The following is a 26,528-nucleotide window of genomic DNA, read 5'->3' as shown; positions in this document are numbered from 1 at the left end:
TTCAAATCCCCTCTGCAATACAAACTATTGAGTGGTATCCATGCATGTAAAAATGCAGTATCTAACCATTCTTTTCCTTAAAGGCACAGAAACTCCCTAACAATTTTATTTTTGGTTCCGTTAGATAGAAGAATGCCCCCTGTTGTGCACTTTGTAATACAGTCATACAAATGTCTGAGTATGAACATTTAAAATCTTACTGCAAAAAATGTTATGTTGGAAACAAAACTTGTATTTTATAAATGAGAAATCTTGATGTAATATTTATGAAACAAATCTTAGCAATATTAAAATTAGTGAACATAAATCATTTTTTCCAATGTTGAACAATTCTTTTATAAAAGTATGAAAACATTTTTTTAATCTTGAAGAAAATAACACTTTCCTTTGAATTAATATAAGTTGGTACTTGTATTACAAAAAACGTTATCCAGGGCCCACCCAGTGATATAGTGGTTAAGTTTGCAAGCTGTGCTTCAGCAGCCCGGGGTTCACCGGTTCAAATCCTGGGCAAGGACCTAGACACCTCTCATCACACCATGCTATGGCAGCATCCCACATACAAAATAGAGGAAGAGTGGCAACACATGTTAGCTCAGGGCCAATCTTCCTCATCAAAAAAAAAAAAATGTTATCCAAACAAAATAGAAAATATATTGTATCTGAAACTTAATGCCAAAAATTTTTACTGAGGGTATAATATTTAATGTAAGTAGCTGAGAAAATCTTATAATGAGGTTAGAAAACATATTTGATATTTAGTATTATTTTGTGTCTTAAAATCTTGGAAGAGAACATTTTGACTAAAACATGCAAATGCACCAAATCTAACAATAAATGTGACAAGAAAGCAAGTAAACATATTTTTAATCCACAAACAGCAGCATATCATAATACAATGAATAATCACCATAAGAATGATAGTAAATTTACATATATATTATTTTCTAAAAACTTGAAGATACTAAAGAAATATCTATGCAAAGCAAATGCATAAATTAATAATATTAAAATGTTTAAAAATAAACCATAAATATATCTTGTGACTACTTCCACCTTGTGCTTAGCTGCATTTTCTCATTCCTTATTATGTTAATGAAATTCTGAACATTAAGTGAAATGCTAAATCTCAGGCTATCTTAGCATATTAGTTGTTCTTAAGGATTTCCTGCCCTCCAGTGGTATCTGCCTTAATATTTTCACTGCACCTTTCAACATTACAAAGAGAAGACACATCACTTATACATTTACATTTTGAAATTATATCACACTGTATGGCAGCATCTAACTTTTCTTTCATTACAGGTTCACTCTCAGTTTGTACCCATGCATCACATCTTGCAACTTGTACAGTGCAATTACTGCTTTTGTCTTGCACAATGTGTGCTGAATCACACTGAGACTGTGGAAACTGATCTGTCTTATCTTTAAGTGAGAACTGGTGAAAATTCTCATTTTGTTAATGAATTTTGGCATTGTTTTTAGCAATCCTATCATGTGGAAGTTTTGCCATCCTTTCTAAATAAAAACTGTTAGTTGTTTCTTTGGTTTTGATGGATCTCCCATTTGAATCTTCAATTTGCTGCAATATTTGATCTTCATCTTCAGACAGCTAAAAGAAATTTAGTAATTTTGCTGTAAATGATGCTTTAATTTTAAAAAATCATTCAATGACTTCAAAGCAGACATTCTTAAATTCACATCATGGAAAATTTCAAAATACAGAAGAGACTTTGGCAGGTGGCAAGTCAACCTGGACTTTTGATTTTTAAAAATCATGGAGGTTATGGATTTTTTAAATAACAAGAACAATAATGATAATGACAATCCTTGTATTAAAAATTCAAAAGAAAGGGTCGGCCCTGTAGTGTAGTGGTTAAGTCAGGCGGGCTCCACTTCAGCAGCCCAGGTTCATGGGTTCAGATCCCATGGACCTACACTACTGCCAAGCCATACTGTCTTGGCAACCCATATACAAAATAGAGGAAGACCGGCACAGATGTTAACTCAGGGCTAATCTTCCTCAGCAAAAAAAAAAAAAAAAAAAAAGAGGAAGATTAACAACCGATGTTAGCTCAGAGAGAATCTTCCTCACCAAAAAAAAAAAAAAAGAAAGAAAGCAAAAGAGCTAAAAAAGAGAAGGGGAATTTTGTCTCTTATCAGTCTCTATAATCACAGGCTACATCATCCCCCTACCCTTTCACACAGAGGAAACAATATACACCACACTCTTCAACCACTTAAACAGAATGGAGTAGAAGTAATAACTTCGAAAGAAACAGTTGACACATATAACTTGTTCAACTATTCACTCATTGACTTTAGTCAAAAAATATCTATATTGTATCTTTTATGGGCCCAGTCTCATAAAAGAAACAACTTAAGGAGAGTATCGGCTAACAGAAAATCAAATAGACAAAAGGAAAATTAAACAGCAATAAATATCACAACTGTTACATAAAAAGTCAAATTTTCAGTACTTTTAATAGGTTTATATTTCAATTTACTAGCTTGAATTTTTCAACTTCACAAAAAATTTCTCTCTTAATTACTGCACTAACCAAAATATTCTTTTAGTGAAAATCTTATATAAAAGTACTGATTAGCCAAGCTAAAAAAAAAAAAAAAAAGGCAGAGTTAACATTAAAAACCAAAATGAGGTATACGTCTCAGTTGTTTGGCACTGAAATAGGAAAAGTAAGCCCAAGAAACAGCATTAAGACTGGCTGCACACAAATTAGAGAAAACAAGCTCAATACATTTGTTTATTCAAGAAACAAGTATTTTTTAGCATCTGCAATGCAAGTGAAGCAGACACAGTTGCTGCCCTCTTAAAGCACACGTTCTCATTGGTGGAAATGGCATTAACCAAATAGTCACACGCGTGCATATGTAATGACAGAATGAGAAAAGCACTATGAAAAACAAGTATGAAGGACCTTGAGAGGATAATTGAGGGGCCTAATTTAGATTGAGGAACCAAAGAGGGGCTTTCAGAAGCAGCGACATATTTACGCTAAGACCTAAAGGATGAGTAACAGTAAGGCAGAGGAAACAGGATATATAAATAAATGCCCTGAAGCAGAAAAGAGACTGATAAACTAAGGAAAGTGAAATGTCATGCGTGTGGAGTGTGGTGAGAGAGGGAGAACACCAGAAGTTGAAGATGTAGCCAGACTCTAAAGTAAAATAGAAATCCACTCATAGGAATAACATGATTCAATTTAAGTTTTCAAAAGATCACGATGACTGCTAACTGGAGAAAAAGTGGAACAAGAGTGGAAAATAGATCTCTTAGGAAACAACAACAATAGTTCAAGAACAAGATGATGGTACCTTAACTAGGGTATTGACACCAGAAGTTGAGGAAGTAGATAAATATACCAAGTATTTTGGAAGTACAATTGACTGAATGAAGTGATGGAATGAATGTGGTTAAGGAAGGCAGATGAGGCAGAAAGAAATGACAGTTAATTACTAAGTTTCTAGAGTGAGCAATTGAGTGGACAAAAAGGTATCACTAATATAGGAAATATCAATAAAACTGACTTGGGGAGAAGATCAGGGGAATTCAGTTTGAGGAATAAAAAGAAGGAGATTTTTGTGAAACATCCAAGAAGAGGTATCCGCTAGGAAACTGGACATCTAAATAAGGATCTGGGCTAAAGTCATAAAGTTGAGAACTGTCATCAACTAGACAGTATATAAGTCATTGGAGAACATAACATCATCTAGAGTTTGGAATGTAGGTTAAGAGAAGAAAAGGATCCTGCAGCAAACCGTAAACACTATGACATTTATATAGGAGGAAGGGTGGAAGAGAAGTAGACAAAGGCATAAAGTAGCACTCAAAGAGGTATGAAAAAACCAAAAGAGTGTGTTATCATAAAAGCAAAGAGAAGAAAATGTTTCAAAAAAAAAAAAGAACATAATTTCTATTAATATTACTAAAAGTTCTTGTAAAATAAAAACTTTAGTGTCCAACGAATTTGACAAAATAGAAATCACTGGGGTCCTTCCTTAGCAAGAGCAGTTCAGATGGAAAGTGAGAGACAAAAGGTGGACGAAATGAATACGGAAGAATTGATGGAGGAGAATTCCATTAAATGTGATTTCTGAGAAATGCAGCATTCCCACTCAGAACATAGCATGTCATTCCAATTATTCAGACGACAGTCTTCAGTAACACTTTAGTGTTTTCTTCATATAAGCCTTAAGGTTTTCTTTTTGTATGTATTTTTGGTTGTTTTAGGTTTTCAATTCTTATGAGTGGGTTCTTTTAAAAACTCTTTTAAAAGAAACACAACTTTATCATATACACACACACATATCCTGCTAAGATTGCCTTTTGTCAATAATAATGAACACATTCATTTATACTTTAATTTTATATTTCTGTTTACGTTCTTACATTTTTAATATTTTTCATTTTTTGTTTACATTTATATTTCCACTAGTTATTGTCTCAACCATTTGTTTCAGAATGTAAACGTACGCTATGAGTATACAAAGAATTCTAAACTAGTATAGCATATATTAATAAGCAAAAAAACCGAAAAGCATAACTTACCATCTCTGAACTAGAACTGAAACAACTATCTGTGGGCCTTGGAGAGTAACTGGTAGACCAACTACTCTGTGAAGACTCAAGATCTGAAAACGAAGATTTAACTCATGAAGAATGGTATTTATTAATACTCTACTAAATATATACACAGGCAGCAGATATCAGCTGGTAACATAAGTTTAGCTAACATACTGCAGAGCATTTTAAAAGTGTGCCAAAACTAGTTAAAACTTGAGAAACTCCGCATCTTGGATTTCTGACAGAGTATTACGGGTTTATTCTACACTTAAAAGTTTTTCATCTACAAGTAAAATAAGGGTACATAAGGCAAGAAAGGAGAACAGAGAAAATTCAATTGATTTTTTCTAATATATGAACAATGTTTTATGAACAAATAATTTAAATAATAATTTAAAGTGTCAACCTACAGGAAGGAGGAATAAGGCAAGTTTATTAAGTCCAAAAGCACCAGATATTTGCTAATCTAATAAACAAAGCTTCCTTGTACAATAAAAGCTGCATTTAAAAAATCAACTCAAAGCATCCAGTCCGATATTCTTTCATTATGTGCTTAATGTGTTCTCTTATGAGAGCAAGTAAAGTTTAAAAATAGGCCTGAGAAGTAGGTCATGACTCCTCACAATGCATAAATACTGTAGACCAAGAGGGACGTGCATTCACACTAAAGTAGCAACAAAAACAACAAAAAGTACCTACCACCAAATCTAACAAGAGACATGCAGAATCTACTTGAGGAAAACTTTAAAGTGCTTAAAGGTGTTCTAAACAACTATTAAAGATACAAAATTAGGCTGAATTAACAAAAAGACATCCCTTGTTCTTAGATAGGTCTACTCAACATCATTAGTATGATAATCCGCACTAAATCAATATATACACTTAGCATTTTCCTGATAAAACTAAAATATTTCTTTGGAGCTACACAAGTTGATTTTAAAGTTTATATAAAAAATAATATTAGCCAGAAAAATTCTTTAAAAAGTACAAAGGGAGGTGTAACTGTTTTAGAAATTAAGCATACTATAAAGCACTTACCATAAAAATAGTACAGTATTAGCACACAAAGATTAGGAAAGACCAGTAGAACAGTAAAGAAAGCCCAGCACATATGAAAAGTTAGTACATAAAAAAGGTGGTATCACAAATGCCTAGGGAAAAGATGCATTTTAAAAACCTGACTCAATACACATCTCACACCTTAAATCACAATAAACTCTAAATGGATTAAAGATTTAAGTGTAAAAATATAAAATCATACTAACACTAGAAGAAAACATTAAGTGAATTCATTTAACCTGGGAGTGTAGAGACTTTCTAATTAAATCCAGAAGTATAAAAGAAAAGATGAATAAAATCAACCACATAAAAAAATACATTAATCCCTTGGCAAAGCAGGAGATATCATAAGCAAAGTCAAAACAAATCAAAAACCAATAATAAACTAGGAGGAAATATTTGTGACATATCACAAAGACCTAAATCTCTTTAATATATAAAGAGTTCTTAAATATCAAGAAAAAAAATGCCAAAAATTCAATTGGTCAAAAGACACGAATGGAGACTTTAAAGAAAAAGAAATGAAAACAGACATTAAATATTTTTAAAGACACTCAACTTCACTTATAGAAAAAGAAAAGCAAACTTAAACTGCCATCTATCCGTCTGTCTACCTATCTATTTTTATAAAACTCACAAAAATTCCCAAGTTTGAACACAATCCCTATTGGTGAGGCTGTGGAATAAAAAGGCACATTTCTGGTGAGATTGCCAAATGATGCAACAGGGAATTTGGTAATATCTATCAAAATTGAATTTTGGCAATAATAACTACACAAAAAAACAATGTATCTCCCCTTTGACACAGCAATCCTACTCCTAGAAATTATCCTGAAAATGTACCTCCACAATTAAGAAACATAGACACAAAGTTGTTCACCAAGCATTGTTTATAAGAACACAATACTGGAAACAAGCCAAATGTCCACCAACAGGGCATGACTGAATAAACTATAGCCCATCCACATAATAGATTACCAAATTGTCATAAATAAGGGATGAAGAAATGTCTAGTACTAAGATGGAGAAATCTATAAGAAACTTACTAAATAAATGAATCCATTTAATTCATCTATAAAATATCCTATATTATACAAAATATCCTATACTACATTTAAGTGAGAAAAGTGGAGAACTAAGACTCATGTGAATATGTGTGTTTATATATTCTTAGGCTTTATTTTGAAGAAAAACAGAACACAACAAAAATAGTAAAATGATAAACCATAAACCAATAAAAAAGTTACTCATATGAGGCAAAAGGAAATAGGGCAGACAAGATAGGATAGAAACCAGACTACTGGTTTACACTTCAAAAATTTAAATTAAATCCAAAAGAAAAAAGTTGATAAAGATTTCTAGGTATCCTAGCAAAGTAGATATTCGAAAGAATCATTCTATCATAGAATATCTAAAAAGTATCACAAACTATTTTTCATAAAAAGACAGTATAGACTAAAATGACCACTCAAATATGAACTATTTGCTACACACAGCCTACAAGCAATGAGAATCTAGTACATATATATGAAAGATATATAGGATATATACATATATATCTACATATAGAAAAGATATATCCTATAAGGAAAGCCAAACTTTCTAAAAGAAATATGACCAATAGACATGAAAGGTATTTCACAGATAAACAGGGGTGGCAAATCAACCTAATTAATAATGGGAAATATAAATTAAAATTACAATGAAATACCAGATTCCAACAATGATAAAAAGCTGATCCAGTGTTAGTGAGAATATGTAACAACTAAGAGTCTTAGCTCCTGCAAGTGGGAGTTTAAACTGGCACAACTACTTTATAAAACAATTTTGTATTACCTAGAATAGATGAAGATGCGCATAACATTTGAACTAGCCAATTCTACTCCTTGACTCATATTCAAGAGAAATTTTTCATACATGTGTGCCAGGAGAAATGTCAAGAATTGTCCAAGTAGCATTGTTTATTATAGCAAAATATTCAAAACAATCTAACCAATGCCAGAAAATGTATAAATTGAGGTACATTCACACAACAGAAGTTTGCATAGCAGTAAATAAATAATAAAGTATACTAGAGTCACAAATATCAGAGTGGGTGAACAAAGAAAAGCAAGTTGCAGCAAAATATATAGCATTTGCCTCAATCTGTGAACAGTTCAAAACCAAGCAATGTAAAAGTCTATGTGTGATACCATAAAAACAAATTCAGGATAATAGTTACCTCTAGGGGGCAGGATAGGAAATGCAATTGAGAAGATCTTCAAATGTACTGATTACGTATTATTTCTTAAGCTACAAAGTGAGTACAAGGGTATCTATTTTACTATTATTCGCTAAAATGTACATATATGTTACATATATTCATCATGTATAACACATTTTATAAAAGATAAAAGTAGTTTTGAAGACAATTGCATTACTAGTATATTCTAAGACATCTAGGAAACATATTTGCTGGCAAAAACCTAAAAAAAAAGCACTTAAAACAATTTCCACTTAAATGTTAGTTTTTCTAAAAGAAAAAAATTCACTTATACTGACAGACTTTCGTAGTAGAGGTTGGCCTGCCTTTTAAAGAACACGTTCCTCCTTTTTCCATCAGAATCTAAAAGAAAAATAAAATTTAAGAACTCCTAAGTATACACAATAATATCCACTTATAGCTCCCTTTTCACCCCACCAAATCATTTTACAGTACTCTTCCTTCATATTACTTTAATTCCACAAAGATAATTTTAAACTCACAAAGAAAAATTTGCCTATGACAAACAATAAAACAAAACGAAATTGAAATTCATTTAGAAACAGCAAGCAACAGAAGAGACACTTGATAAGAAATGAATTGACAAAAAAGAAAGGATTCAGGTAATCATAACAAATGCAGCTGAAAAAAGGAAAAGATACTAAAGCAATTTGGAGATTTATTCTGTTTTTCTTTTTCTAATTTGTTAAGTTGGATAACAGTTCATTTATTTTCAGGTTTTTTAAATAGTAAAAGCTCTTAGAGGTATCAATTTTCTACAGAACACACCATTGGTTTTGGTTTTCATCAATTTCTATGTAATTTGTAATTTATTTTCATTTCCTTTTCTTTTTTTCTTTTTCAAAACCAGAGTGTTTCTTAATTTTCAAGAAGATCAGGGAGGTTAAGCAACTTCTTTTCCTCTTCTTTAGTTCTAATTTAATGAATTTTTTATTAGAGAATATGGCTATGAATCTCTCCTTAGATAAATCTCTTAGACTTTCTTTGTGGCTTACTACATGAATTACGTTTGCAAATATAGTAGGGACTTATAGAAAACATATATTCTCTGTTGGTGGGATATACGGTTTTTGATAGGTAGCATAAAGGAGAAACCATCTAGTTGTTCACCAAACATGTTTCCCTTTCCTTTTAAGCATACAGCTAAAACACATTTCCTACCCTCCCTTGGGGTTGGTTTGGACACGTGATTTAAGTTCTGGTCATGGGCAAAGTGGTGTACACCACTGCCAGTGCTGGCCCATAAAAATTTTCTCCACAATCCTCCACTTCCTTTTCCCTTCTGCTATACCCAGTATCAACAAGTTGGAAACCTACCAGTTGAAGATACCAGAGTCCCTATCAGCTTGGAGCCCTGAATAACTTTGTCGAGCAAAGCCTCTTTTCTAACCTCACTGTTTAATCATTTAAAAAGCCTTGTACATTCAACTCTTAGAATATTCAAGCCCCAAACCTGCACCAGTAAGACACAAGCTGAGAAAGCTATATAGACCCCCAAGACAGGCAAACACTCCAATATCCACTTCAGATCTGTTGATAGAGGATAACAGACAAATAAAATGGTCCCAAAGAGAAGAAACTAAATTATTTAAGGAATTTCCCCATCCTCTAGGATAGATTTTCACACAATGTCTGCCCAGCAGGATTTCATGATCGGTATGGATCAGTAACTCTGTATCACCTCTTCTTCTCCTTTCTGAATGGGCTTTTCATTGAATTTTTACTCTCCTTGTTCCAATAATATATATTTTATTTATATATATCTTGCCATCTTTTTATTTTTAACCTCTATTATTATGTTCTACATGTTTCTTAAAAAACTATAAAGATTATTTTTTTCTTCTCAATTTGATATTCTTTGAATCTTGTTAAGAAAAATCAACCTCTTTATATTTCATATATTAATTGCTAAGCAGGTTTCATTCCTTACATTTTACCTTTCCCATTTATCTAAAAGTTATTTCATTCTTTCCCATCTTGATCAGGCTTCCTACTGTGACATCCCCACTCCCTTGAATTCTGAATATCTTCTACGTGTCTTGATTTCTCTAGTGATTACCTTCCCATTGGTAACAACCATAATTTAAATCTTATTCCTCTACTACTTTAAAATTAAATAAGTTCCAGTTCAAGATGGCAATGTAGGAGGATCCTGAACTCACCTCCTCCCACAGACACACCAAATCTACAGCTACATACAGAACAATTTCCTCTGAAAGAAACCCCAAAACAAGCTCAGAGACTCCTATACATCAGGGGAATGAGAAAAAACCCACAGTCAAATGGGTAGGAGAGGCCGAGACACAATCTTACCATAAACCCCACCCTGGGCATGGTGATCCACAACCAGGAGGGAACCCACAACTCTGAGCTTCTCCCCAAGGAGTGAATGGCTTGACCCTCAAATCTGGTAGTTGAACTTTTAAGACCTTCACCAAAGAGATAAGCCCCCAAAACGTCAAGTTTTGAAAGCCAACAGGGCTTGTGTCCATGAGACCCACAAGGCTACACGGAACTGAAAAACAGTTCCTAAAGGGCTCGCACAGGCTCACCATGCTGCACCCCAGGGCCTAGAGCAGAGGCAGCTCACTGACTATCCAGTCTTTCTGTGAAACAAGCCTATTAGCTTATCCTCATAGCTGCAAACTAAGAGTCAGGCTTCTAATTAAACTCACATCTAAGGGCTGACTGTAATCCTCTCCAGTGAACTAGGAGGCTGGGTACCATCTTTCCACTCTCCCGCTGCCTCACTCATGGTCACCAGTACCTTGCAGAATGGAGCTTACATTTGAGGGTCCCACAGGACTGTAACAAATGGAGAAAGAGTTCCTAACTGGCTACCCTCCAGGGCAAAGCAAAGAGACAGTAGATTGAATCGCACCCCAATCCTTCTGTGAGAGAAGCCTATTTGCTTATCTTAAATCTTTGGCCTAAGGAGCAGGCTTCTAATTTAACACACATCTACAGGCCTACTGAAACATTCTCCAAAGACCATAGAGCCCAGCGGGCACCATCTTCACAGTCCAACTCTGCCTTGCTCCAAGTCACCAGTATCTCCCAGAAAAGAGCTTGTGCACATTGTCTGGAGGCCCAGTTTTCGCAGCTGCCACCCATGGGATGCCCCTTGATCAGCTGGCTCTGGTAGCCAACAAGGCTTTGAAGAGGATCAGAATTGGCCATCTGAGCCAGCCCTGATGGTCTAGTGGTTGAAGTTCGGTGTGTTCCACTTTGGTGGCCTGGGTTTGGTTCCCGGGCATGGAACCACATGACTCGTCTGTCAGCAGCCATGCTGTGGCGGCAGACCACATAGAAGAACTAAGACTTACAACTAGAATATACAACCATGCACTGAGGCTTTGGGGAGGGGAAAAAAAATGAAAGAGAGAGGAAGACTGGCAATAGATGTTAGCTCAGGGCAAATCTTTCCCAGAAAAAAAAAAAAAAGAATTTGCCACCCCAAAATGTGTTTCTTTGCCTTGATTATTTTAAGGACAAAAGAGTCTTTGACTCTTTGAAAGAAATTCTGACCTTCCCCCTAACTGCCTAAAAGAATTTAAGATAGAAGGGCCTGTGCCAGGAAGGAGATATCACCATAGATAATTCTAGGTGTGGTAGACAGAAAGACATCTAGCAAGGGCCATTTTATCAAAAGATCTCTTTCCGTTCCCATTGTCTACAGATGGCCCAGCAAACACTTGTTTATCAAACATTTGCATTTCCATCGTCATGTAAATTGTCTTCCTCTCCTTTGAAGTTCCAAACCACTACCCCCAATATCCTCCTTTATCTTTAGCTGAAGATGGTATTAAGGTGGCAATTTCAGCCACTCCAGCAAGATTTTCCTGGGTTTCTCCCATGTACATATCTTATCAAACTTTGATTTTCTCCTGTTATTCTGTCTCATGTCAATTTAATTCTTAGACCAGCCAGAAGGACCCACAGGGTAGAGGAATTGTTTTCCTCCCCTACAGTTTACGTTCACAGGTCCCACAGGACTATAATGAACAAAGAAAGAGTTCCTAACCAGCTACCGGTCCAGGGCACAGCAGTGAGGCAGCAGACTGAAATGCCTGTCTTTCTGTGACAGAAGCCTATTAGCTTATCTTCATACCTGTGGCCTGAGGGACAAGCTTCTAACTAAGCACAGACCTAGGGGCTAACTGCAATCCTCTCCAGAGACCAGGAAGCCCAATGGTTACCATCTTCACACTCTCCATCTGTCCCACCCTAGGTTGCTCATGTCTCCAAGAAAGGAGATTGTGCACATATCTAGCACCAGGGTTTCTGTGTCAGCTGCCCAAAAGACACATCTCTTGATAGCCTGGCTCTGGTGGCCAGCAGGGCTTGTGTTCATAGATTCAACAGGATGTCAGCAAACAAACAGTTCTTATATGGCTATCACACCAGGGCTCAGTGCAGACGAGCACACAGAAATGCTCATGTCAAAGTCTTCCCGTGAATGAGGTATATTTACATACTTCAAAAGCTGCTGCATCAGGGTCCAGTTTCCAATTAGACTGAATCTAGATGTTGACTGAGATCTTCCCTATTGGCACACCGGCAGGTTTTTGCACACCCTCAAATACTGGGAGCCACTAAAAATAAAGTAGACTGCTTGAACAACCACAAAGGTTTGAGAGACAACCAAGAGCTACAGCAGGGTTGAAACATAAGGTTCATCTCCTGCACGAGGCCACTTCTTCAAGACTAGAGAGGTGGCTGTTTTACAGAATGCATGGAAACCAACACAGAGAATCACGGAAAATAAAGAAACAGAAGAAGACATTCCATATCAAAGAACAAGATAAAGCCTCAGAAAAAGACCTTAATGAAATAAGTGATTTACCTGATAAAGAGTTCAAATTAGCCATCATAAAGATGCTCACCAAGGTCAGGAGAAAAATATATGAACAAAGCGAGAATTTCAACAAAGAGAACATAGCGTAGAAAGTATAAGAAAAATACCAAAAATAAATCACAGAGCTGAAAAATACAATAGAAAGGTACAAAAGAAGACTAGATGAAGCCAAAGAAAGGATCAGCAAACAAAAAGACAGGGCAGTGGAATTTACCCAATCAGAGGAGCAAAAAGAAAAAGGAATGAAAAAGAATGAAGATAGCACAAGGAACTTATTGACAACATCAAGTGGACCAATATTTGTAGTACAGGGGTCCCAAAAGAAGAAAGGGGCAGAAAATTTATCTAGAGAAATTGTGACTGAAACTTCCCTAACGTGGGGAAAGAAACAGACATCCAGATCCAGGAAGCCCAGAGAGTTCCAAATGAGATGAACTCAAAGAGACCTCACCAAGACACATTATAATTAAGTTATCAAAAGTTAAAGACAAGGAAAGAATCTTAAAAACAGCAAGATGAAAACAACTTGTTACATCCAAGGAAACCCTCATAAGACTATTAGCAGATCTTAAGCAGAAACTTTGCAGGCCAGAAGGGAGTGGCACAACATATTCAAAGTGCTGGAAGAAAAAAACTGCTAGTCAAGAATACCCTACCCAGCAAAGCTGTCCTTCAGAATAGAAGGATAGATAAAAAGTTTTCCAGACAACCAAAAGCTAAAAGAGTTTATCATCACTAGACTGGCCTTACAAGAAATGTTAAAGGGACTTTAAGCTAAACCGAGAGGGCCCTAAATCAGTAACAGGAAAACATATAAAATTATAAATCTTACTGGTAAAGGTAACTATAGAGTAAAATTCAGAATAATCTAATATTGTAGGTGATGGGTTAATCACTTATAAAGCTAGTATGAAGGTTAAAAGACAAAAGTACTAAAAATAACAACTACAATGATTTGTTAATAAATACACAAGATAAAAAGATATAAGTTCTGACATCAAAAACATAAAACTTGGGAGGGCAGTAAAAATTTAGATCTTTAGAATGCATTCAAACTTAAGTTTTTAAGAACTTAGAATGTTATAAGTTGTTTTACATAAGCCTCATGGTAACACAAAGCAAAAACCTACAGTAGATACACAAAAGATAAAGAAAAAGGAATCCTAAGCACACCATTACGGAAAATCATCAAATCACAAAGAAAGAAAAAAAGGAAAAACAAAGGAATTATAAAACAGTCAGAAAAAGTTGTACAAAATGGCAATAAGTCCACACCTATTAATAATTACTTTAAATGTAAATGGACTAAATTCTCCACTCAAAAAATATGGAGTGGCTAAATACACTGAAAAAACAAGATCCATCTATATGCTGCCTATAAGAAACTCACTTCAGAGGTAAGGACACACACAGTCTGAAAGTAAAGGGACAGAAAAAGATATTCCATGCAAATGAAAACCAAAAAAAACCTGGCATCGCTATACATATATCACACAAAATAGACTTTAATACAAAGAGACTTGGAGACAAAGAGAGTAATAAGAGACAAAGAAGGTCATTATATAGTCATGCACCACATAAAAACGTTTCATTCAACAACAGACTGTGTATACAACAGTGATCCTTTAAGAAAAGTAACATATAGTCTAGGTGTGTAGCAGGCTATACCATTGAGGTTTGTGTAAGTACTGTAAGAGAGGAAGAAATTTTCCTCTACTCTTCTAGGTTTTTCTGGCTGATCTAAAAATTAAATTGACACGAGACAAATTAACAGGAGAAAAACAAAAGTTTAATAACATGTACACATGTGAGAAACACAATAAAACCAAGTAACTAGCCAAAGCCTTCACCTTAAATATCATCTTCAGGTAAAGACAAAATAAGATGCTGGAGATGAAGAGAGTCAGGGACTTCAAAGGGAAAGAAGGCAATTCACAGGTAAGTGAAAAGGAGCAAATGCTTAGAAAACAAGTGTTTGGCCACAGAAACAGAAAAACACAGAAGGGAGTCCAAAAATCAGGCTTTTCTAGGTGCCTTCCTGTCTATCACCTAGTTCATGCTATGCTAAGGTGATAGCTTGCTTCCTGAGACAGCTTTTTTTAATCTGAATTCTTTTAGGCAGTTAAGGGGTAGGTTACAAGACAAACTTTCTAAGTCTTTTTTTCTCAAAAGCAGTCAGCCTAAAACAATCCTCACGTTAAAGAGACACATTTTGGGATGGCAAATTTTGTTCCCCTTTAGTATGCTCTATGAGGTTCTCACAATGATGAAATTGCCTACTGACGTATTTCTCAGAATGTATCCCATCGTTAAGCAATGCATGACTGCATAATAAAAAAGGGGTGAATCCAACAAAGGATATGACATTTGTAAATATTTATGCACTCAACACAGGAACACCAAAATAAATAAAACAAATATTAACAGACCTAAAGAGAGAAAATAGACAACAATACAACAGTAGGGGACTTTAATACCCCACTTTCATCAAAGGATAGATCATCCAGTCAGAAAATCAATAAAAACATATTGGCCTTACATGGCACTTTAGACCAGATAGACCAAACATACATACACAGAACATTCCATCCACAAGCAACAGAATACACATTCTTCTCAAGCACACAAGGAACATTCTCCAGGATAGACCATATGTTAGGCCACAAAACAAATCTTAATAAATTTAAGAAGACTGAAATCACATTAAACATGTTTTCTAACTGCAATGACGTGAAACTCAAAATCAATTACAAGAAGAAAACTGGAAAATTCACAAATATGTGGATATTAAATAACATGCTCCTGAACAACTAATGGGTCAAAGAAGAATCAAAAAAGAAATTAAAAAATATCTTGAGACAAATGAAAATGGAAATACAACATACCAAAACTTATGGGATGCAACAAGAGCAGTTCTAAGATGGAAGTTCCTGGTGATAAATGCCCACATTAAGAAACAAGAAAGATCTCAAATAAACAACACAGCCTTACACCTCAAGGAACAAGAAAATGAACAAACTGAACCTAGTTAGTAAAAGACGGAAATAACAAAGATCAGAGTGAAAATAAATGAAATAGACATTAAAAGACACTAGAAAAGATCAATGAAACTAAGAGCTGGTTTTTTGAAAAGATAAACAAAATTGACAAACCATTAGCTAGACTTAACAAGAAAAAAGAGAAAGGACTCAAATAAATAAAACCAGAAATGAAAGAAAAGCCGTTACAACTGATATCACAGAAATAAAAAGCATCATAAGACACCATTATGATTAATTATACAACAACAAACTGGACAATCTAGAAGAAAAAGATAAATTTCTAGAAACATACGACCTACCAAGACTAATTCATGAAGCAATAGAAAATATGAATAGACTTATTACTAGTAAAGATATCAAACCAGTAATCAAAAACTTCCCAATGTCAAAAGTCCAGGACCAATGGCTTCCACTGGTGAATGCTGCCAAACATTCAAAGAAGAATTAATACCTATCCTTCTCAAACTATTTCAAAAAAGAGAAGAGGAGACAACTCTTCCAAACTCCTTTTATGAGGCCAGCATTACCCCGATATCCAAACTAGTCAAGGACACCACAAGAAAAGAAAATCACAGGACAATATCCCTGATGAACATACATACAAAAATCCTCAATAAAACATTAACACTTCAATCTAGGTGAATGGCACTATCCCATCAACTACCCATTTACCCAAATAATAAATCCAGGTCTCCTTCAATGTTTTCCTTCTCCCTTAACTAATCAACAACAACTATCAAATCAAGATCTTCTAAATCTTTGTGATAGCTCTTCCCTCATTTCCATCCTTACTTACACTGCTCAACTTCAAGCCCTCATTATTTTTTGCCCTGCCTCGAGTCATGCCACTTCTCAAATCTCTCATTGTTGCTAGAGTCAACTTTTTAATACTCAGATGTCATCAAACTCCTCTACTAAAATTTTTTCAGTGGCTCTGTTTGGTGACAGAAATTAAAACTGGTATATGTCATGTAAAGTCTTTTATGATCTAGCCCTTTATATTGTCTAGAATTATCTTTTGCCATTCCGCCATCGCTTGTAATTTACACTATAGTAGTAGCAATAACAACAACTGGAATGAAGTTACTTTGCAGCTTCTAAAATAAGCTATACTCTCTCACTTGTTAGTTTCTATCTATGTTGCTTCTTCTTCATAGTATGAAGGCAGTTTGTCCATTTGGTAAACTTATTAATTGATATCCAGATCAAAAGTTTTCTCCTCTATTACATCTTCCTCCTGACTAGCCATGAAACTTAGAATTATTTTTTACTTGTCTCCCACTGCCCTTTGTACAAACCCCAATTGGAGCAATTTATCTAAATGCATTATATTTTTTTCTGTTTCTGTCTGGCTACTAGACCATAGCTTCCTAAAAACAGGTCCCATGTCCCTTCATCTCTGTACCTTGCAGAGTCTAGTGCATAACACAATATAAGCTTCATAAGAACAAAAACTGTTTCTTCACCACTGAATCTTCAGTGTCTAGCATACAGGAGAACGACAATAAATTCTATTAAATGAATTCATGATATGTACTCAATGTACATACTGAAGACAAAAAGACAAAACAATTAATATAGTTGAAGATATACAGTCAGATAAGACAAAAGTTTGAATCCTGACTCAAATGCGTAACTTTGAACAAGTTATTTAATCTTTCTGAACTTGAGTCTCTTTTGCTGTGAAGAGCTTATAGGATCCGGCTCTTGTAGATTAGAACTAAGTGAAACAGAAACTAGTGACCTACTCAACAAAGAATTCAAACAAAATATCATGAGGATGCTCACAGATATGCGGAGAAGAATGGATGAACACAGTGAGCACATCAGCAAAGAACTGGAAGATATTAAAAAAAAAAACAATCAGAAATGAAGAATACAATACTCAAAATGAGAAATTCACTCGAGGGACTCAATAACAGAGTAGAGGAAGGAGAAGAACGGATCAGCGAACTAGATGAAAGACTAGAGGAAATCACCCAAGCAGAACAGAAAAGAGAAAAAAGAATTAGACAGAATGAGAAGAGAGTAAGGGAACTCTGGGACAATATCAAACGTGCTAACATTCAGATTATAGGGGTCCCAGAAGGAGAAGAGAGAGACAAAGGGACAGAAAGTTTATTTGTAGAAATAACAGAGGAAAATTTTCCTAACCTGAGGAAGGAAACAGACATCCAACTTCAGGAAGCACAGAGAGCTCCAAACAAGAGAAGCCCAAAGAGGCCCACACCAAGACATATTATAATCAAAATGTCTAAAATTAAAGACAAAGAGAGAATCCTAACAGCAGCAAGAGAAAGGCCACAAGTGACATATAAAGGGAAGCCCATCAGACTATCGGCGGACTTCTCAGTCGAGACCCTACAGGCAAGAAGAGAATAGCACGACATATTTAAAGGCTAAAAGGAAAAAACCTACAACCAAGAATACTCTATCCATCAAGGTTGTCATTCAGAATGGAAGGAGAGATAAACAGCTTGCCAGACAAGCAAAAATTAAAGGAGTTTATCACCAAGAAACTAGTTCTGCAAGAAATGCTGAAGGGACCTATTTAAGTGGGAAAGCAATAACCACAAATAGAGATAAAAAAAATTATCAAAAAAACCCAAAACAACAACAACAAAAGACAGGCAATAAAATCACTAGTAAGGTAAAAGGACAGTAAAGGCAGCAGATCAACTACCTGTGAAGATAATATGAAGGTTAAAAGACAAATGTACTAAAATCACCTATTTCAATGATAAGAGGGTAATAGACAGACACACACTAAACATAAGACTATATATGATGTGAAAAACATAATGTGGGAGGAGGGGAGTGAAAAAGTAGAGCTTTTAGAAAGAGGTCAAGCTAAAGAGTCTATCTACTCAATATAGACTGTTACATGCACAGTATATTAAATAGGATCCTCATGGTAACCACAAACCAGAAACCTATAACAAGCAGGACAAAAAAGTAAGACAAAAGAAATCAAACATATTACTAAAGATAACCATCAAACCACAAGGGAAGAGAGCAAGAGAAAAAGAAAGGAACTGAGAAGAACTACTAAAACACCCAAAAAAAGAAAAAGTGACAAAATGGCAATAAACACATATTTATCAATAACTACTTTAAATGTCAATGGACTAAATGCTCCAATCAAATGCCATAGGGTGGCCAACTGGATAAAAAAACAAGATCCATGTATATGCTGCATACAAGAGACACACTTCAGACCTACAGACACTCACAAACTGAAAGTGAAAGGATGGAAAAAGATATTCCATGCAAATGGCAAAGAAAAGAAAGCAGGGGTAGCAATACTTATATCAGACAAAATAGACTTTAAATCAAAAACTGTAATAAGAGACAAAGACGGGCACTACATAAAGATAACGGGAACAATCCAACAAGAAAATATAACACTTGTAAATATCTACGCACCCAACATAGGAGCACCTAAATATATAAAGCAATTATTAACAGACATAAGAGGAGAAATAGACAGTAACACAATAATAGTAGGGGACTTTAACACTCCACTTACACCAATGGATAGATCACCCAAACAGAAGATCAATAAGGAAACACTCGCCTTAAAGGACACATTAGACCAGATGGACTTAGTAGATATATACAGAACATTCCATCCCAAAACCACAGAATACACATTCTTTTCAAATGCCCATGGAACATTCTCCTGGATTGATCACAGATTAGGCCACAAAACAAGACTCAATAAATTTAAGAAGATCGAAATAATACCGTGCATCTTTTCTGACCACAAAGGTATGAAACTGGAAATCAACTACAGAAAGAAAACCAGAAAAGCCACAAAAATGTGGAGATTGAACAAAATGCTACTGAACAATGATTGGGTCAATGAAGAAATCAAAGAAGATATCAAAAAATTCCTGGAGACAAATGAAAATGAAAACATGACACGCCAAAATCTGTGGGATACAGCAAAAGCGGTTCTACAAGGGAAGTTTATAGCAATTCAGGCCTACCTCAACAAAGAAGAAAAATCCCAAATAGACAATCTAAAAGCGTACCTAAAGATACTGGAAAAAGAACAACAAACAAAGCCCAAAATCAGAAGGAAGGAAATAATAAAAATCAGAGCAGAAATAAATGAAATAGAGACTAAGAAAACAATAGAAAAAATTAATGAAACCAAGAGCTGGTTCTTCGAAAAGATAAACAAAATTGACAAACCCTTAGCTAGACTCACCAAGAAAAAAAGAGAGAAGGCTCAAATAAATAAAATCAGAAATGAAAGAGCAGAGATTACAACGGGCACCTCAGAAATACAAAAGATAATAAGAGAATACTATGAAAAGCTATACGCCAACAAATTGGATACTCTAGAAGAAATGCATAAATTCTTAGAAGCATACAACCTTCCAAAACTGGACCAAGAAGATGTAGAAAATTTGAATAGACCGATCACCAGTAAGGAGATCGAAACAGCAATCAAAAACCTCCCAAAAAATAAAAGTCCAGGACCAGATGGCCTCCCTGGTGAATTCTACCAAACACTCAAAGAAGAGTTAATACCTATCCTTCTCAAACTCTTCCAAAAAATTGAAGAGGAGGGGAGGCTTCCTAACTCCTTCTACGAAGCAAACATTATCCTGATACCAAAACCAGACAAGGACAACACAAAAAAAGAAAATTACAGGCCAATATCACTGATGACCATCGACGCAAAAATCCTCAACAAAATACTAGCAAATCGAATACAACGATACATTAAAAAGATCATACATCATGATTAAGTGGGTTTCATTCCGGGGATGCAGGGATGGTTTAACATCTGCAAATCTAACAACGTGATACACCACATTAACAAAATGAAGAATAAAAATCACATGATCATCTCAACAGATGCAGAGAAAGCATTTGACAAGATACAGCATCCATTTATAATAAAAACTCTACGTAAAATGGGTATAGAATACCTCAACATAATAAAGGCCATATATGACAAACCCACAGCAAATATCATTTTCAATGGAGAAAAACTGAAAGCTATCCCTCTAAGAACAGGAACCAGACAAGGATGCCCGCTGTCACCACTCTTATTTAACATAGTATTGGAAGTCCTAGCCAGAGCAATCAGGCAAGAAAAAGAAATACAAGGGATCCACATTGGAAAAGAAGAAGTGAAACTGTCACTCTTTGCAGACGACATGATTTTATATCTAGAAAACCCTAAAGAGTCCACTAAAAAACTTTCAGAAATAATAAAGGAATATAGTCAAGTTGCGGGATACAAAATCAATGTACAAAACTCAGTTGCGTTTCTATACACTAACAACGAAGTAGCAAAAAGAGAAATTAAGAATACAATCCCATTTACAATTGCAACAAAAAGAATAAAATACCTATGAATAAACTTAATCAAAGAGGTGAAAGATCTCTACACCGAAAACTATAAAACATTGTTGAAAGAAATCGAAGAAGACACAAAGAAATGGAAAGATATTCCGTGCTCTTGGATTGGAAGAATTAACATCGTTAAAATGTCCATACTTCCTAAAGCAATCTATAGATTCAACACAATCCCTATCAAAGTTCCAACAACATTTTTTACAAAAATAGAACAAAGAATCCTACAAGTTATATGGAACAACAAAAGACCCCGAAAAGCCAAAGGATTCCTGAGAAAAAAGAACAAAGCTGGAGGTATCACACTCCCTGATTTCAAATTGTACTACAAAGCCATAGTAACCAAAACAGCATGGTCCTGGCACAAAAACAGACACACAGATCAATGGAACAAAATTGAGAGCCCAGAAGTAAACCCACACGTTTATGGACAGCTAATATTCGACAAGGGAGCCAAGAGCATACGATGGAGAAAGGACAGTCTCTTCAATAAATGGTGTTGGGAAAACTGGGCAGCCACACGCAAAAGAATGAAAGTACACCATTCCCTTACACCATGCACAAAAATCAACTCAAAATGGATTAAAGACTTGAATGTAAGACCCGAAACCATGAGACTTCTAGAAGAAAACATAGGCAGTATGCTCTATGACATTGGTCTGAGCAGCATATTTTCAAGTCCCATGTCTGACCGGCCAAGGGAAACAAAAGAAAAAATGAACAAATGGGAGTACATCAAACTAAAAAGCTTCTGCACAGCAAAGGAAACCATCAACAAAACGAAAAGAGAACCTAACAATTGGGAGAAGCTATTTGCAAACCACATATCAGATAAGGGGTTAATATCCAAAATATACAAAGAACTTATATAGATCAACAACAAAAAAACCAACAATCCAATTAGAAAATGGGCAAAAGATCTGAACAGAGATTTCTCCAAAGATATCCAGATGGCCAACAGGCATATGAAAAGATGTTCAACATCATTAGCTATCAGGGAAATGCAAATCAAAACTACAATGAGGTATCACCTCACTCCGGTCAGAATGGCTATAAATAACAAGACAGGAAACAACAAATGTTGGAAAGGGTGTGGAGAGAAGGGAACCCTTGTTCACTGCTGGTGGCAGTGCAAGCTGGTGCAGCCACTATGGAAAGCAGGATGGAGTATCCTCAGAAAATTAAGGATCGATCTACCATACGATCCAGCTATTCCACTGCTGGGTATTTATCCAAAGAACTTGAAAACACAAAGGCATAAAGATCCTTGCACCTCTATGTTCATTGTGGCATTATACACAATAGCCAAGACTTGGAAGCCACCTAGGTGCCCATCAAGGGACGAATGGATAAAGAAGATGTGGTATTTATACACCATGGACTACTACTCAGCCATAAGAAATGACGAAATCCGGCCATTTGTGACAACATGGATGGACCTTGAGGGTATTATGCTGAGTGAAATAAGTCAGAGGCAGAAAGTCAAATACCATGTGATCTCACTCATAAGTAGAAGATTAAAAACGACAAAAAGAAAAAAAAACACATAGCATTGGAGATTGGACTGGTGGTTACCACTAGGGGAGGCAGGAGGGCAAAAGGGGTGATTAGGCTCACATGCGAGGGGATGCACTATAATTAGTGTTCGGGTGGTGAACATGATGTAATGTACACAGAATTCGAAATACGATGTACATCCAAAAAAAATAAAAATTTAAAGAAATAAAGAAATAAATGCATCTAGATTGGTTTTTCTCAAATAAACACATTATAGTTTCTGAAAAGGCAATAATTTTATTTCTAGACCTAAACTATAATTTCCCCAGAGTAAGAAAAGTAGCCTAAAAAGAAATTTTTCAATAAAAGCTAACCTTAAATGAAAGTACTGCAAATACTAAAATATGACATGAATTATCAACTGACTTAATTGGAAAGATAATGTAAAATGTACTTTACCTCACCAAGTCCAAAGTTCCACGACTGCTTAGAAGGCAATTCTTTCAAAGGGATATTACCCCTAGGGTCACAAATAAGACAGTATTAAAGTTTGATTTATTCTCTCTGAAAATTATTGTTCTAAATTATGGTTCCCAAAGTTGGCTGCAGATCAGAATTATAAGGGAAGCTTTTTAAAAAATAAATAAGCTCCATCCTAAGGGTGTGGGTCAAACTTGGTATTTTGTATTTTAAAATCACCCCCTTGAGTGATTCAGTTCTGCACCCAGCTTTGAGAACCATGTTCTAAAATCACTTTCATAAAGTACATTTTAAAATTCAAGGTCTAACATGCTAGTTTTCATTCATAAGGTTCTGAATACCTGGAAGTTTGACAGCAAAGAACCTAATTTTTTTATTTTATTAAATAAGTTGTGAATGTTTTATTTGTTGTGCCAATCCCATAAAAATGGCATATAGGTATTCTTTTTACAAATAGATATTTTAAATATTTCCATAAGAAAGTACTTCTAAAATAAAAACCTATTCTAATTCATGATTGTTAATTACCAAGATTTGACTAAACCACAATTATTACCAAGAAAGTTAGGACTATTCCGAAACTACAAGTTTTCTTTAATTAAGTATAACTGCAGTCCCATAAACTCTTGATATGTTTGCTTATGCCATTAGCATCTGAATTCTATTACTCCCTTGTTCTGATTCTATACTAACCAAGCCACCTTCCCATGGAGAGCTGCCAAAAATTAGAAAACATGCTTATCATGCCAGTAAACATTCCTATATAAGTAACCCTTCTATTTCTTACTGTAAATTAATAAACTGACATTCTGGTGAGTGTGTAAGTTTCTTGAACACATAAGTCAGTTTTCTCAAATCTAATTAACACTAAGATTCAGATAAGATGACGGCTTTGTGCCGGCAAATACGAGCACCATACTCTCAACTAGGGTGATATTACTAAGATTCTGACAACTGGAAAGCCTTTGTAGAGGCCAGTCTGCCCACTCTGAGACAGCAACACCCCTACCTCACATTGCATCAATTCAACCCTTCAATATGCATTATACTAGATGCTGAATTGCATTCCCCAGATTTACCTAAAAACTTACAAACAGTTCACTGGATATATCTGGATTGTCTTCTGTGGTGCCTTCTCTTGGTAATCACTTTCAAATTTTCCTTTAAAAATAAAAGTATGCATTGAACTAAAACTCTAGCACAGACTAGTTCTTTTTTTTAAATTGGAAGCTTATTAGCATGACCCATATGGAACGAAATCACTGGTCCACACAATGTCACATAATAGAATGTCACTCTATTTTCAATTTTATACTCCTCCAAATACACACACACACACACATATCTATATTATATATAAATACGCACTAAAAACAAAAAGATCAATAGATTATTACCCTTCTCGTGTATAACACCAACCTTTTTTTTCAGAGCTGGCTGGGAAACTATCCTTCTCAAAAGATGTACTAAGATTATTTCTTTCATGATTGTTATACTCTTTCTGATAGTTCTTGTTTGGCTGACACTTTTCTGGGTAACTTGTTTTATTAAAAGTAGAATTACTAAAAGTCAACTCTGGATTTGTAAAAATACTTCTAATGCATCTCTCAGTGGAATGGTTTTTATCAGAACTAGTGACTGCACAAATATCTCCCATACTGTCAAAACCACACTTGTCAAAGGTTTTCTTTATACTCCACTGATCTATGTTTAATAAATTGATCACATTTTCACTAATAAAAGAGTCACAATTCTCTGACAGAAGGCTGGGTGTTGGCTGGTTCACATCTTCAAGAAAATTTGAAACCTCTTTCCTATTTTCTTCCAAAATATGTTGTACTGACTGTTTTTCAATAATGAAGTCTGACTGTCTTCTCTCATCCATGGTTCCACAATCTTCACCTGTAACTATATCAGGTCTTTCAGTAAGGAAATTCCGATTTCCTGAACTTTGAGATAAATAAAAACATATTTAACAAGAAAAGCATAGAAAATTTTCATTTAGAAACTTAAATTCTTAGAGAACATACTGAGTAGCTACTAACATTTACCTGGACTATGTTTTCAGTTTTTTATTTGAATAAATAATATTGTTTTGGGTGGAAATTTGTCTAATGTGCCTCAGTGAGTATGAAAATAATCTACACTTAGTTTTGTATTTCAACACAAAAAAATGTGTTGAAATGAAGTATGATGTGGTTCAATTCACTGTTATATTAACAAAATAGGACCAACCTATATCATGTCTTCTGTAATAAGGTCTAGTGAATACCCTAGACAACCACTGCATGTAACTGCTGCTCTGTTTAATCAGAGAAAGATATTTTGAACACACTGCAGGGAAAAATCATCCCCAGTGTTAAAACATCAAATCAGAGTTATCAGAACACTATAACAGATATCTCTCAACCTAACAAGGATATAAAAACAACTCTGAAGTTCCCAAGGGAGAGCAATACAGATACAAATGCATATATATGTAATAAAGCCAAGAGATAAGATGAATTAGATGAAAAGGTTAGCCTAGATAACTTATAAGTTCCCTTCTAATGTATAAATCATAATTCTAAGTTATGTCCAACTTGTATAAAAGAATCAAAGCTATTATATGAAATAATTAAAAATCAAGATATTCTGGGGCTGGCCCTGTGGCAGAGAGGTTAAGTTCACACGTTCCACTTCGGAAGCCCAGGGTTTCACCAGTTCAGATCCTGGGTGCGGACCTAGCACACTGCTCATTAAGCCATGCTGACATGGCGTCCCATATAGCAGAAGCAGAAGGACCTAAAACCAGAATATACAACTATGTACTGGGGGGTTTTGGGGGTAAGAAGAAAAACAGAAATAAAGAAAGATTGGCAACAGATGTTAGCTCAGGTGCCAATCTAACAACAACAACAAAAAAATCAAGATACTCTGGATTTTGTTGCCATTGACTATCCACAAATTTACTTAGGGGTGGGCTGTTCCAGAGATTGGAGGTACCAAAGAAATTTAGAAAAGAAACATAGACTGCTAAAACTGATTGATTTCCAATTTTATTTTTTAAGTTATTCATTAAACATCTAATGAGCAGGTCCACCTGCCGTGTTCCAGGCACTATGCCACGTATTGGGGACAGAGAGAGAAAAGAATTCAGTTTGGCATTAAAGAGAGAGAGAGATTTTGTCCAGGAATGTTCATAGACCGTGATCCTACACTGTTTCTCAATACGGGTCTTAGTGGTGTTTTGAGCAGAATAATGTTATTCTGTGATATCAAAGGCATAACCTATAGCACGCAATAATATACACCATTCACACCAGAGAAATTGTATTACTTTAAATGAGAAAATAAATGTAAAAGCACTTCATAAATTAGAAAGCACAC

General features: G+C 35.0%; 1 pseudogene; it reads right to left on the bottom strand.

Moving 5' to 3' along the window:
* Positions 1 to 858: 858 nt before the first annotated feature.
* The window catches only part of LOC138920484 (regulator of DNA class I crossover intermediates 1-like), a 75,788-nt pseudogene continuing 50,118 nt past the window's right edge, over positions 859 to 26,528 (bottom strand).

The sequence above is a fragment of the Equus caballus genome, chromosome 23, assembly GCF_041296265.1.
Source record: "Equus caballus isolate H_3958 breed thoroughbred chromosome 23, TB-T2T, whole genome shotgun sequence".
NCBI classification, from domain to species: domain Eukaryota; kingdom Metazoa; phylum Chordata; class Mammalia; order Perissodactyla; family Equidae; genus Equus; species Equus caballus.
Note: the sequence above shows the minus strand (reverse complement) of the source record. Positions and strands in the feature narration are given on the sequence as shown.